This window comes from Toxorhynchites rutilus, chromosome 1, assembly GCF_029784135.1.
Source record: "Toxorhynchites rutilus septentrionalis strain SRP chromosome 1, ASM2978413v1, whole genome shotgun sequence".
NCBI classification, from domain to species: domain Eukaryota; kingdom Metazoa; phylum Arthropoda; class Insecta; order Diptera; family Culicidae; genus Toxorhynchites; species Toxorhynchites rutilus.
The window spans coordinates 165,579,435-165,595,294 of record NC_073744.1 but is presented as its reverse complement, the minus strand read 5'-3'; the positions used below and the strand labels follow the sequence as shown (position 1 = coordinate 165,595,294).

The 15,860-nt window shown below is 36.6% G+C and overlaps 1 protein-coding gene across 2 annotated transcripts in view; it reads right to left on the bottom strand.

The window, feature by feature from the left end:
• LOC129763494 (frequenin-1) overlaps positions 1-15,860 on the bottom strand; it is a 357,142-nt gene that overhangs the window by 264,745 nt on the left and 76,537 nt on the right. The window lies entirely within an intron of this gene.

Below are 15,860 nucleotides of genomic sequence, written 5' to 3'. Positions count from 1 at the left end.
ATCCACAGTTTGTTTGCACCAAGCTACACGGGTTCATCATATCGGTAGAATATTAAACATAAAACATTTTCCCCCAATCTAGAAAGTTGATTCACATTGGTTCACAGTTTTTTCTGCTGTAAAAAAGACTAACGAATTAGTGATATTCATCTCAAAATTATTGAAATTATTTTTTTATTATTTTATTACTTTTAAAAAATATTTCTCTGAGTGCATTAAACTGCGTTAGGTTAAAAAAGGTTAAAAAAGTAGTCTCAAAAAAGTTCCAATATTGGTGACTGAACCATCTATTGATCTTTATCCAAAAATGCAACAAAACGAACATTGTTCTACATAGAATATTATTTCGTTCAAATGATTGTTCTCATTTGGTTTATTCAGTATCAAAATACATTTATTATTCCTTTTCTTGAAGTTTGGACCAATTCAAAATTAATTCGTAAAATAAATCTCAAATGAAGGGAAGCACGCTATACTTATGTTTTTTCAACCCTTTCTCCGTCTGTCTTTCCTACATCTATCCTCTTTTCGTATTTTCCTTTCCTGTCTGTCATTTCCCCGACTTTTTTCTTTCCTATTACCCGTCTTTTCTATTTCCCTCTTCGCTTTTTACGTTTGTCCAGAAATTTTGACTAATTCAAAATTAGTTCGTAAAATAAATCTCAAATGAAAGGAAGCACATTATGATTATGTTTTTTCAGCCCTTTTTCCGTCTATCTTTCTTACATGTATCCTTTTTCGTATTTTCCTTTTCTGTCTGTCATTTCCCCGACTTTTTTCTTTCCTATTATCCGTCTTTTCTACTTCTCTCTTCGCTTTTTACGTCTGTCCAGTTATTGTCTGTCTCTCCTTTTCCTTTTCCGTTTTTCTTATTTCTATCTGAACTTGTCTGTATTTCCTTGGTCCATCTTTCCTTTTTCTCTTCTTTCCTTTATCTGCCTTTCCTTTTTCCGTTTTTTTCATTTTCCGCCTTGTCTTTTTCTGTCTGAACTTTCCCCTTTTTCTGTCTTAACTTTTCCTTTATCCGTCCTTGCGTCTTTCCCTTTTTTTCTATCCATTTTCCCTTTCTTCATCTGTCTTTTTCCATTTGACTTTTTCCGTCTATTCTTCTATTCTTCTATTCTACCGCCTTTCCTTTTTCTGTCTGACCTTTTTCCATTTTTACTTTTTTCCATTTTTTACTTATACGTTTTCCTGTTTTAGGTCTCTCTTTTGTCTGTCCCATTTTCTGATTCTCATTTTTCCTCCTTTCCCTGTCCCGTCTTTTCGTTTTCCTTCTTTCTTTTTCCGTCTTTCCGTATTCCCTTTTTTCGTCCTACCTCTCCCGTTTTTCCTTTTTCCGTTTTTCCGTTTTTCCTTTTTTCGATTTTAATTTTTTCCCGTTTTTCCTTGTTTTTCTTCTTTTTCCGCCTTTCCTTTTCTATCTGAGCTTTTCCGTATTTCCTTTTCCTGTCTTTCTTTTTTCGTTCTATCCTTTCTTCCTGTCTTCCTTTCTTCCTTTTTTCGTTTTCCATTTGTTTTTCAGTCCTTTTTCCGTCTGTCTTTCTTCCATTCATTCTTTTTCTTCTTTTTTCGTTTCTCCTATTACTGCCTGTCATTTTCCCGCCACTTTTGTTCCTTTGTCCCGTATTTTCTACGTCCGTCTTCGCTTTCTATCTTTCCTTTTTCAGTCTGGCGGAAGAAGGAAAGACAGGAAAAACTTTGCACTTGCTTTCTTTTTTTCTCTTTTCTGTTTCCATCTTTCATTTCTCCGATTTTTATTTTTCCTCTTACGTCTTTCCTCTTTTCCATCTTTCTTTTATTCCATGTTTCACTTTTCGTTTTCTACGTCTTTTTTTCCATTTTTTCGTCTTTTCTTTTTCCGTTTTTCACTTTTTCGTTTTTTATGTCTCTCTTTTTTTCTGTCTGTTCTGTTTCCGTTTATCTGATTTTCATTTTTTATGTCTTTCCTCTTTTACATCTGTTTTTCCATGTTTCACTTTTCCTTTTTTTACATTTTTCTTTTTCTTTTCATTTTTCTTTTACTTCCTTTCTTTTTTTCTGTCTTCTTTTTTCCATGTCTCACTTTTCCATTTTTTTGTCTTTCTTCTTCTCTATCTGTTCTGTTTCTGTCTTTCATTTCTCTAATTTTAGTTTATCTTTTTACGTATTTCCTTTTTCCTTCTTTCTTTTTTTCCGTCTTTACTTTTTCAGTCTTTCTGTCTATCATTTTTCTGCCTTTCCTTATTCTGTTTTATCTTTTTCGGTCTTTCCTTTTTGCCGTCTTTTCTTTTCCCAGCTTCCCTCTTTTCGTCTACTCTGTTTTTTTGGTCTCTCCTTCTTCCGTTTTTTTCTTTCTCCGTCTTTCCGTTTTACTGTCTTTTCGTTTTCCGTATTTCCGATTTTACGACCGTCAAGACATCAATATTCGTGATTCGTGAAGCGAGACTTTATACAGGGAAACTTCGATATAACGTACCCTCGATATAACGTACATTTTACCTCGATATAACGTACACATTTCCAAAGTGTAAAGGAAAATTTGTTTCAATATTTTTTTTTCTGATAGAACAATAAATTATCTGTATTGTGATGTTAAAACAAGTTTTGTACCTTCAATCCATCCCGAAATACAGCTGGTTTTATGATTCTGGATTCTAAATGAATAAATCTTTACTCAACAGTACGAAGGGAAACATCATGAGAAAAGCTGGCTTCGTCTTCTGATTGAAGTTATTCATTAACTTTACTAAAACAGCAAAACAATAATGTATTATAGACTACGTTTGTGAGTACTTTATTATGCTTCGATATAACGTACAATTCGATACAACGTACAATTTTGAAAGTGAAATGTACGTTATATCGAAGTTTACCTGTAATTGGAAATTTCGCCAGCGTTTTTCCATTTTTCTAGTTTTGGATTTCTTTTTTCAATTTTTTCATTTTCTCCATTTTTGCTTTTTTCCTTTTCTCCATTTTTTCATTTTTCTATTTTTCAATTTGTTTCCAGTTTGATGTTTCAATTTGTTTCCAGTTTGATGCTTCAAAAAAACATTTGTGATTCTTGAGTTGAGTTCACCGTTTTTAATTTTTTTTTGCGTTCCTATGTTTTCTCTTATTTGTTTAATTTTCTCCATTTTTCTGTTTTTACTATTTCTTCATATTTTGGATTTACCGTTTTTATGTTTCATAACTATCCATTCTTCCGTTCTTCTGTGTTTCCGTTTTTCTATTTTTCCATTTTTCCACTTTTCCATTTCTGCACTTTTTCCACTTTCCTTTCATTCCGATTTTCATTGTTCCGTTTTATTCTTTATTCGGTTGTTTGTTTTTTCATCCTTGTTTTCCCATTTTTGAAATTCAAAACATTGATGTTTCGAAAAACATTTGTGATTCTTGATTTAATTTTACCGTTTTTAATTTTTCTATTTTTTTTTCCTTTTTAACCATTTTTCTGTTTTTCCTATTTACAATTTTACTGTCTTTTTTTTTACTATTCGTTCTTCCTTTTTTTTCCATTTTTCCATTTTTCAATTTTTTCATTTTCCCATTTTTCCATTTTACTATTTTTTCATCTTTCATTTTTCTTTGTTTAACGGTTTTCATTGATCCTTATTATTCTTTTTTTCTGTTTTTTTTCTTGTGTTTTTTCGTTGGTTTCCCATTTTTTGAAATTCAAATCATTGATGTTTCGAAAAACATTTATGATTTTTTGAGTTGATTTTATCGTTTTTTTCTTTTTTTTCATTTTACCATTTTTTTTGTTTCTACGTTTTCTCTATTTTTTCCTTTCTAACAATTTCTCCGTTTTTCCGGTCTACTGTTTTTCTATTCTTTGACTATCCATTCTTCAATTTTATGTTTTTCCATTGTACCGTTTTTCCATTTTTTCAATTCTTCCATTTTTCCATTTTTTATATTTTTTCCACTCTCATTTTTCCGATTTTCATTTCCATTTTATCCCATTTAATTCTTTTTTCCGTTTTTTGCGTTTTTGGTTTTTCTCCATTTTTTGGAATTCAAAACACTGATATTTCAAATAACCTTTATGATTCTTGTGTTGATTTTATCATTTTTCATTTTATTTAATTTTTTCATATTTTTTTCCGTTTCTACGTTTTCTCTCATTTGTTCATTCTCTCCATTTGAAAAAAAATAATTTTTAGTATTTCTAGGTTTTTTTTATTAACCATGTTCGCGCGCAACTTTTCTGATTTTTCGGACGCATCACAGACAAAACAGATATTTAATTTCAAAAACAAAACTTAACGCGAAAACATATATTTTGCAGATTCTTCTTCTACTTACTGACGGTATATTTTAGTCTCTTTGTTCTGCTGTCTATTCTGTTCTTCTATTGCTGCACACAATCAAAATCTACGAAAGAGCGATTGAAGTAATCGCTAAAACCTCTGCTCTCCCAAAAGACCTACGCACTGTGTGAGCTATTGCTGTTTCGCTGTTGTGGATCTCGTTGACTAAGGATGATCATTATCGGCGCGAACAAATCGTTTTCTGCGATCGGCCTGGGTTCAATCCCAGCTGGCGTCGTTGGGATTTTCTGAGGCGAAAAATCTCTGGTTACGTCTTCCTTCGGAGCGGAAGTAAAAGAAGTTGGCCCGGCTCATGAGTTGTTGAGTCTGATAGGTAGGAACAGGTGGAGTCGCCTCCCTGATGTCGGTGATTGGCACTAAAGTGGCGGAAATAGGCCGACGAAAAATAAGCGAAGATAAAAAAAAAAAAAAAATCGTTTTCTGTTTTTTGACTGTCCGTTCATTCACGTACGATCAGAACCTAATGACGGCAACCAAAAGTCAAACACTATAACCGTTTTGACAGGATCAAATCTAGTGAATCAGAAGTGAATCAGTGCTGCCGTTATAGATACATTTTATCTGTCGGTTCAGTAGTATCTCGATTGACCGCTGCACAGTTATGATCTTTAGGAACTACCCTTTTAAACATGCTAAACACCGCCATTAATACCGGACCATTAAACTTGAGCTAAACCACCGAACCCCGATCGTAAAATGTTTCGTTCGGATAGAGAAAAAGCAATAATCCACTGTTTGTTATCGTCGAATCAATTTGAATTAGACCGAAAGCACTCCTTTTATCAGGCAAACATAACCAAAAACCCCACAGCTTTGCATATGCAGGGTAACCCTGTTCACCCCGTTTCCAACGGATCCCAGATTTTGTACTTTTTGGTATGTTTACGATGGCTGGTGCTGCTCTGAACCATGAGGGCTGCCGCTGAGTTTGTGTTGTGAGGAGCCGCAATCCCAAAATTGAATTTTGCAAGAGGACAAACACACACATATATATTTGCCCTCCTCACGCCTCCACCAACCGGGGGTGGGAAGGAAAACAAAGAATGCCTGCCATCGCTGTTTGATGAGTGATATCCTTCGTCCCTTATCCGGTTTTGTTTACGTATGTGTGTGTGTGTGTGTGGTTGTATGTTTGTGTGGCGGCTATTTTAGGCGACTGTCATGTTTGCTAAGCGGGAGGAATTGTTTTTCGAGAGGCTGTTGTCTTTTCTGCTCATATCTCCACTGACGACCGGATGGAATAAAAAGGGATCGTGAATTTATTCCGATGTGGTTGAAATCTCTTCGTGACTGGACTACCGATGAGTGCCTTCCAGTCGAGCACAATGCCGAACACAAATTGAAACAATGGTACACACCGGGCTGAATCTGTTCGATTGTGATGGGCGGCAAGACGAGACGAGTCTCTGCTGATGAGCCTCTCCGGGTGATGCTTTGGCACGTGACGATGACTTCATGAAACGAGCAAACTTTCGATTCGATCCTCAGGCGCTAAAAATGAATCGGAGGAAGTTTGATTTGAGCAGTCTTCTCCTATTGTGAATACGAAACTCGAGCGTAAATCGGAATGTCGAATGGATGAAACCTGTTCTCAAAGTTTTCCATGATTCGCAGAATTATAGATTTTATTTATTGCGATGTCTTATCCTGCGGTACAAATTCATGAAAAAAGATGATGTCCAACTTCCCTGCTGATTGGTTCGTTCTGACAGTTACAGAGGAAAATATAATACACAAAAATGCCTTTTCAACCGATTCCTTGAGAAATTCTGTTTTTGACGTAGGACTACGTCTTTCATTTCTATACCGGGGTGTAAAATCAAAGTTTCGAAAACGAAAGCGTTACGCCGGAGACCGAGATTTTGAGCGTTAATAGCTCCTAAACAACTGAACGAAATGGTATGATAAACACTTCATTCGAAAGATAAAATGTCTACGCGTTATATACTTGTTACTTTTTGATCCAAAAACTTGTTTCAATAGTCTTAAAATTGCTTTCAAAACAGGCTATTGAAATCACCAATCGGTATATAAGCGAGCGGCGCTCGGAAATCCAGTCAGTTCTAATTGAACAGCGATTGGAGCATGTTGTCGCTGTTGCGGTGAAGCTCTTTATTTATCATAAAAGCGCGGATGAACGGTGTCACCAAGAGCCTGTTTGTGCACCCTAGGCCAGAAGGGAATCTATCAGGAGGAGAGTGATGCCACAAACGGTTCCCTGGGAAGACATCGCTACACACACATACACGCGCGGCTATTAACAGGTGGTTATCGAGTTGGCATTAACCACTGGTGGGCTTCCAGTATCGAGGAAAATGTGGAAATATCTAATCGTTACTGAAAATAATCTGCCAGTTCCTTTGGGAATTTTCAAAATATATTCATGTGAAAGAGTTTAATTGAATGTTTTCTATCCATGTAACACTGTGACCAAATACATTTGGTTTTGTGGTTTTTCAATCAATCGCAATTAACAGGATAGCTTCAGAAGATTATTCTTCCCCATCAGTAGGATATTTCCGTATCCAATATTGTATGCGCCCGCAATCGATTATTGCTCAGTCGCCGAAAGTTCCGAGTTCAGAGAGTTCATTCCCCTCTAGTTTGCCTTCCAAATTGCCATCGTAAACCACACCTTCTCTCGATTCAATCACACACAAAAAGCATACTTAAGCGATATTCTGGTGGTGAGACACATTCATTTTTCGTGAGGACATCGACAAGACAACATCGTTGCCTAACGTGCTGGAGGAGGTGGACGGCGAAGGATCGACACATATACGCGCAGAATTCTTTCCGTTTGGTACCATTCAGCATCGAGAAAGTTCCGGAAAGATCTAATCATTGCTGGAAAATAATCTGCCAGTTCCTCTGGGAATTTAAAAATACATTCATGTGAAAGAGTTTATTTGAATGTTTTCTATCCATGTAACACTGTGACCAAATATTTTTCAATCAAGTACTATTAACAGGTGGTTATCGAGTTAGTATTAACCACTGGTGGGCTTCCAGTATCGAGGAAAATGTGGAAATATCTAATCGTTGCTGGAAAATAATCTGCCAGTTCCCCTTGGAATTGAAAATTACATTCAAGCGAAAGAGTTTATTTTAATGTTTTCTATCCATAAAATATCCATATAATACATTTGGGTTTGTGATTTGTCAATCAAGTACAGTTAGCAGGTTAGCTTCTGAAGATTATTCTTCAGAACAAGGTTTTTCGTATCCTATATTGGATGCATAAAACCTTGTGCCTCGAACGTAACGCTCTCGTTTTTGAAGTCTCCCAAATATTCATTCATTCAGAATGGATTTAGATTCAACTTCAAACAAATGATCTCTAAATCAACGATAGTCCTACGTCACCCTTGCGGTTATACCATAGATATAACCCACTTCCTGTTTTTTTGACGTAGGACTACGTCTTACATTGCGGGTGTCAAATCAGAAAACAGGTTATGTTTTTATGAAATAAAGTTAACGTTAATAACTTTTTTTTGCTGCGAACGGAATTTAACGATTTGCATACCAATCGAATCGGAATTTTTCTCAGATATTTATTGATATGCTATACATTATAATCCCATAGGCTGTATATGGTTTGAATTGATGAAAACTGGAAGCATTCACATTCCCCCATACATTTGTTCTGTCCATTTGTGGGCTATCCCGAACAGTGCTGTCAATAACGGGTAACTTATGCAGCCGCTAGAATAGAAACAACGAAGGGTAAGAAACTTGCATAGTAAGTAAGATGTCGCTAGCGTATATGTATTGCATCTCCTCTGAGGAAAATTCTCAGAATCTTTCTGTGCTCGAAACAACAAAGGTCGCTTATTCTGCTCGTTTTGTGTTTTATTGACGTGGAACTACGTCTAACCGGAATATATGGGGGGTAAAATGAAAACCTAAACATAGAACATGCAGAAAAAAAAGAAAGATTCCGAATGCTTATAACTTGAACATTTCTTACTGGATCGGAAAGTTTTTTTTCCAGAATATATATTTTTATCAAGGCTCATATGGCGTTAGCCTCACGGGGCCGGGAGTCTAATACTTTGACAATTTTTCTTATTATCTATGTTAGTAATATGTAACCGATTACTCGCGGTTGGCTCGAGGTTAGTATTACAAGTGTTTTCGTAGTTGGGATGTTGTTGTCTCCAATGCTCTGTACGAGTGCCCGACACGGGATACTTCCTATTGGGATGCAGCTGACCCTTAATCCGCAACGCCCCCCTAGTCTGTAACCCATATCTAGCGTGGTGCATCTTTCTCGACTCGAGGAATCCAGGATAGAATGGTCACTAGCCGGCGCAATCATCAGATCGGAAAGTTGTTTGCATCCATTGATAGGGAATATTTCTACGCATATATCGCAATTAATGAAATGTTATTTTTCATTAGATAAACAGTTAAATAACTGTAAAATGTGAAGCGTTATCCAAACTCCCTAACTGCTCCGCTTTGGTTGGCCCGATTTACGATCACTGCTCCGTTTTGGTTGGCCCGATCATAACCAAGCAGCCTTGGGGAAATCGGCATTGCAAATACATGAAAGTATGGGGACTTTTGTTCTCACCGGAATGTGTTCCCTAATACAGACTTCAAAACCAAGCAGTGTTGGAGAGATCAGGAGAGATTGCAAATACATGAAAGTCGATGGTATTTTTGTTCCGAATGAAATGTGTTTCGCCAACACCACTTCAGAACCAAGGTGTCTGGGGAATTGGCATTGCAAATACATGCAGGTCGATAGTATTTTTGTTCTTACTGAAATGTGTTTCCCCAACACAGACTTCAGAACCAAGGTGTCTGAGAAAATTGGCATTGCAAATATATGCAGGTCGGGGGCATTTTCTATTGTTTTCATGGCTTTGGACTAGAGGGCGCTATATTTTTTTAATATTTTTTTCTTGAAAGCTGATGTCGTTTTTTATTGTTTTTCAATTTTTTTTTCAAGCAAACAACTTTGAAAAATTATATCTCAAAAACGAAAAAAAAGCATCTCTGATATCGAGATGTGTTATTTAAAAAATCCTCAGCTTTAAAAAAAATTATATAAAAATTTATAGCGCCCTTTAGTCCAAAGGCATGAAAACAATAAAAAACGATTACAATAAAAAATTACGAAAATAAATCCATTTTTTTCAAGTTCAATATTTTTTCATGAAAGGCTAGCTTATTGGATTCAATTAGATATATCGATCATCTAAATCGGTTCAGTGGTTCAAATAGTATGAATTTTTGAAAAAGTCATTTTTGGTAAAAAGTGAAAAAAACATGGTTTTTCGGACCACCCTAAAATAAAAATGGGCTCCCTTGTCAAAAAATAAAAAAATACGAGTCTAATGTTTTGAAATAATGAACAAAATTACCACTTTTGACATGAATTTGAGAACCACTTTATCGGTTTGGCATAAAATGGCTGAGAATATGTTTCCTTAACACGGTCTTCTAAATTTAGGAACCTGGGAAAATCGTGCATACATTAGAGGCGAATGAACTTTTAAGTTTGAAGCCTCTATAGTATAAAAAGTAGAAGTTGAAGTTGTTGATTCTGCACCCGCATGTTTTTTTTTGCACTCCGAAAAGTGTTTTCCTAACATGGATTACAAAAGCGGATACGAAAACAACGCTTTGGCTCGGTTATTCAAGCTTGCATTGAGAGATATGTCTTCATATCTTCTGCTCACTGAATTTCTACGCATACCATTCGATGACTAAGCGAAATGTTGATAACCATTTGCTGCGATAACGCCTATTGATTAAACAATATGCGTTCGATGTACATATCAAAATGGAAACTGAGTGCCTGAAGTTCATCAAATCAAGCAAATTCGCGGTTCGAGAAGTACGTACACTTGAGAGATGTAAACTTCAGAGGGAAATGTAAAATAAACAATCGTTTGATAATTCTTCCGTTCACATATTTTGTCGTAGGCATCATACCAAATGTAAAAGGACTGTCATTAAATTAACTTGTAAGAACATAATCTATCACAATGCATGAATTAACCTTACATGGCATTTATTCAGTCTCTTTACTCACAAAGCAAATATATTGAATTCAATTGAATTCAGAAATTGTTTCATTCAATCAGAAATTTAATCAATACAAACAAATGATTGCTAAGCTAAGGTAGTCCCACGTCAACCTTGCGGTTATATAATAGATATAACCCACCATTGTTTTTATGTGCTGTGAACGCTCACGATAAATACAATACGGTAGCGCAACTTATGAGAAAGGCCTTTCAGCCATCTTGGATTTTGATGTAAACAATCTGCAATATTTTGCAATATTTTTTTTTGCTTTTTGTGTGTGGAATTGTTTTGGTGGCAATGAGAGCATTGAAAAGTTGAAAGGTGAGTCTGTTACGGTTAAAGTTAGGTTTGTAATACACTCTATCTTATTATATGTTTCAGCTCAAGAGAATAAATCGACTCTCGGTGTCGGTTGCTGACGGAGATATTTTTCCCGCGTTTTGCAGCTAGAGACGTCGGTTAATCGTTCGATTAATTCATATAATCGAATATCTGCATCAGTAATTTTATATCGAATAATGAAAAACCAAGGTATGATTACATCAAATAATCACGCAAAGTAATCACGAATAATGAAAAAGAGAACCATTACCAGTTGGAGGCAACAAAGTCCGAAACAAAAAAAAAGTTCTATAACTATTTCATTGTTGAAATTCAAACATATGCGTAGAAGGATTTTTATTCATCAAATATGATCGTCTCCTGAAAGAATCTGGATAAATTTATTTTTTTTCATGCGAGAAAGGTGTTTTCTGACTTTGAGGGGCGACTTTGATGTCTGTTTGTTTTGATTACAAGAAATAAATATCTCGATTAAACGAATACTGAAAGAAAATTCTCGCGTAACTTTTGAAAAGGTCCAATGTAACATTTTCGTCAACTCGAGAAAAACGTAGTTGAAGACCCGAACATTATTCCGCGAATTGTCTTAAAAGTTATCGATCTTTATCGCTCCTCTCACCACTAGCGATCAAGAATAGCTCTCTAAAACCAATCGTAGCTGTTGTTTCGTAATTTGAGTTTAAAGTTGATGCCAAGGAGCGAAAATGTTACATTGGACGTTTTGACTGCCCGCGTTTGCACATTGGACATATTACGTTGCACGATAAGAACTTGAAACTAACTACTAAACAACAATCCAAAAATCAGCATTTCGTTTTAAAGACAGATTATTATTGTTATCACCCGTTGAATTGAACTGAAATCGATAACAGCTACTGTAAGAAACATAAACTCAAAACGACCGAAGTACGACTTCGTGTGGTTTTGACTGCTTTGTTACTTCGGACGTTTCGGGCATCGGAGGAAAGTGGCGTCCAAAGTAACAGCCGGGTGCTTAAAATCCGAATCTGTACATTGGATATTTTTTGTATCGGCGATAAAAAGATGAAGAAAGTAGATACATGAACGATTGTTTTTGTAATACATTCAATGATTGAAGACTATTAGCGTGCATCCATTAACTCGATTTGTTTACATTTGTTACATAGGACCTTTTCAAAAGTTACGCGAGAATTATTCGAATGAATCGAATATATAAAAATGACCCCACGATTAATCGACAATCGAATGAACGAAAAATTTAGACATCTCTATTTGCAGTCAAATCTCTTCCCACAATCCTCTGTATATTTATACCGTTTCTCCTCGCGTACTTATTGACGACACGGTCACACCTTTATTCCACACATCTTGGTGAACGCTAGCGAATATTTCACTTCAAGTACATCTGGCATTGCAATTAATACAACCATCCGAGCCATGGCAAAGCAGGAGAAACAAGAAAAGAGTGCAAGCTAGCTTTGTTGACGGTTTTGACCGAGAATGGAGAAACGATTTTTCATAAACGGCCATTTTCGTGATGTTTCATTTTTATCGCTGCAACTGTGTGCATCTGTTAAACGCGTGTTTGATGCTTGTTAAAGGACGATGCACAGAAGATGCCTCTCGTTAAATACTCAGTGCAATGCGTGCATTAGTGCAATTAGCGTATTGTTCTGGTGTACAGTTGGCGGGTCCGTATTTTGCCGTTCGTCACGATTTGGAGTCTTCTGCACTTTTTACGTATGCAGTCCCTCCCGGTTCATGGTTCTCTGAAGGATATACTTGAACAGATTCAACTTTTTGGCCACATCTCTGACCAAAGCATTGCGATTCCGCTTAAACGCTTTAACGAAACGTTTGTGATCCTGATCTCTAACAGAACATCCATTCTGACCGCATTTCTCATTCCGTTCGACGTTCAGAGTTTCGTGGTAACGTTAAATCACACGATTCGCCGTTGACTGCACGATTCCGAGTTGTTTTCCGATGCCCGAGGGGAGAGTTGAGGATTTTCCAAGAGCTTGCGCAAAATCAATTTGCAACGTTGCTTTTCAGGTGGCGTCATTTTTTCATTTTTATTGCGATAAAAATACAATTGTAAACAATACACTCTAAACTTCTTTTACCCAAGTTTTCAAGAGAAAATACCCAATGGGTATTTTTCTACAGCGTTTTTTCATGATGTAATTTAATGTGGGGCACCCTTTAGTGCTGTTTGACAAAGTTCGATATCAAAACATAGATTAATGCGTCATGGCCCTAGTTCATTGCCAATTCATTCAAACACGCATGATAACGTTCATCTGTTTACTAATTAATAACGTTACAAAACTAAACTAATCAAACTCAAAAAACAATATGGAAAGCTTGTGTTGAGCTGCAAATAGTTGTTTTAACTCTGGGCAAATGATAAACAAACACTCTGCATGTAACATGAAACAAAAAAAACGGGTGGTAAATATAATCATGCACAATGCAGCTGGGTGAGCACAAAACATGGACCATGTCAGCGTTGCAAATATCTCTGAAAAACTTTCGTTTCGCTTTCTCGTTTCGCTTTTATTTAATGTTACTTCGACAGTAACAGAATTATTAATGCGTTCATGACCTGGAACCAACCAACGTTCAACGGTGTTCATTCCTAATTTACCGGCCAAGTACGATGTAATGGCCAGCAGTACTTAGACTTTTCTGTGCTGCCATGCTCTCAACAGAGGCCACAGGTCCTCCCGCAGATCTCACCAGCCTCCACCATCTATCCGGTGGGGGAATTGTTAAGCACTGTATTTTTACCCGCAAAATACCAACGAGCTAACTTTCGGTTACAGAAAGCTACCAACATCGAAAGCATTTCCCCGCAACTCGGGGTGAGAGCGAAAAAACAACCGAAGCGGAAGGATTAAGGAAGGACTTACAACATTTCCGGACACACACACCCACACACACACGCTGTCTGTTGTAACATATCCCAACACGAACATTGACTCATTCCTCCTCCTCCTCATACGCTTACTTTTTTGACTTTCTCGAGCATCCCGCAGAAGTAACTTTTGGCTAACTGGGCGAAAATTGGGTGGACAAGACACAGAATAAACTACTATTGGATCGCAGCAGGCTACGCTGGCGATGCTACTCCTGGCGTTACGCAAAACTGGGGAAAATTCCGGTTGTTGTGTGGTGTTTATTATTCCGTTTTGCAAGCATCGAAAGGCGGAAAAGCGTGAGTAGTATGTGACTTGGGTTGGTGAGTTTGTGTTTTTGGCAAAATGGATAAACTTAAATACCGACTGTTGCAAAATTCTACATTTTCGTTCGTGTGTCTCCAACGGAAATACATCCGAAGTTTTTGCTAGTGTGAAATCCGTAATAGATATGTGACGTCTTGTATTTCTTATGGTGATATTAAAATGGTTTCCAGAAAAAAATCGCTCCAGAAAACAACTGCAACAGAAACAACCGCACAGAAAAAAATGTAAGGGGTTGTATCTAGGACACGACCGAATATATTCGACGTAGAACTACGCAATTATATTATGCAATCCACTTGTTTACCACTTCGAATATTATTTTTTTATTTTTTATGTTCTTCGTTACAAATAAATTTGATGAACGTCCTTTTATGTTTGATATGATGCCTAGGACTACCAAAATATGTGAACGGAAGAATTGTCAAACGATCATCGTATTTTACATTTCCCTCTGATATTATTGCACATCTCATGTTCACGTAGTTTCTCGAACGGCGAAAGTGCATTCACCTCTGGTATCTGAAATGACGATTTTCCCAGGCTTCTCAGTTTAAAAGTACGTTTTAGGCAAACATATTCCGGTCTGCACAACGACAAGCGAGTACAAAAGTACTCAACACCAAAAAATACCCCCGACTTGCATGTATTTGCAGAGCGGATTCCCCCAGGCACATTGATTTTGAAGTCCGTGTTAGGGAAGCACAGCTCGGTGGGAAAAAATACCCCCGACTTGCATGTATATTTGCAAAGAGGATTTCCACAGGTACATCGATTTAGAAGTCTGTGTTGGGGAAACCGTAAATCGGGCCAATCAAAACTTGGCAGTTAGGGCTTTTAGATAACGCTTGACATTTTACAGTTGTTCAATTGTTCATCTCATGGAAAATAACATTTTATTAATTGTGATAGACGCATAGAAATATTTCCTATCAATTGAAGCAAACATCTTTCCGATCCGATCTTTTAACCGTTTAGAGATCAGCGAATTGTAATGTATGGCATATCGAACAAATCTTTCCGATTCAATTGGTATGCATATCTTGAGGATTCGTTCACAGTGAAAATAGTTAATAACGTTAACTTTATTTCATAAAAACGTGACCTGTTTTCTGATTTGGCACCCTTCCTGAAAGACGTAGTTCTACGTCAAAAGAGTAAGGTCACAAGTATGCTAGAAATATTCTGACGCGGAAAAGCAACATGGGTATGAAACGGTCTGTGAGACCATGCACTAGTATACGAGTTATGATTTTGCACAGTAGATGTCCAAACCTAAATACCTGTAGTTGTGGAAATTTCTTCAGATCGTGGTGCATCAGTTTTAAATACGTTACCATACTATACGTTGTACAAAGCTCATTCAGATCAAATTGCGTCTTTTGTTCAGTCGTTGATATTTACCTGAATAATATGCCAGAGAAACGTTTTACTCTTATAGTAATTTCATGTAATATATAAAAATTTTACACTCAACAAAATTTGTAGTTATCTGTAGTTCATGATAAAAATTTGTAATATGTAATGTACATAGTCTGTACCAAGAAAAACGAACAAATATGAACCTTTTCAGATAAATCTGTATTTGTGGCAACACTGCTCATCATACTTTGGACCAGGTGTATGACATGATTGTCGCATCTCACTCTACCTACTGTCACCACCTATCTCACTATCCCTCTGCTGTAAAAGTTCATCATCAGTATCACGATATGTCAGATGGTGGTAAATTGGTAATTCGCGATGACAATGGTATGGTGTCGACGTCTGGTGGCGACTTCAATTTAGGGCCATAATTTGGGTCCCAAACTCGTTAGCGTAATCTCTATCAGATTAGAAGACACGTAGCCGGGGTTTTTTAAATTTTAAAATTTGAATGTTAATTTTCACATCATGTTATTTAATTACCGAAACACGTATTTCTGAC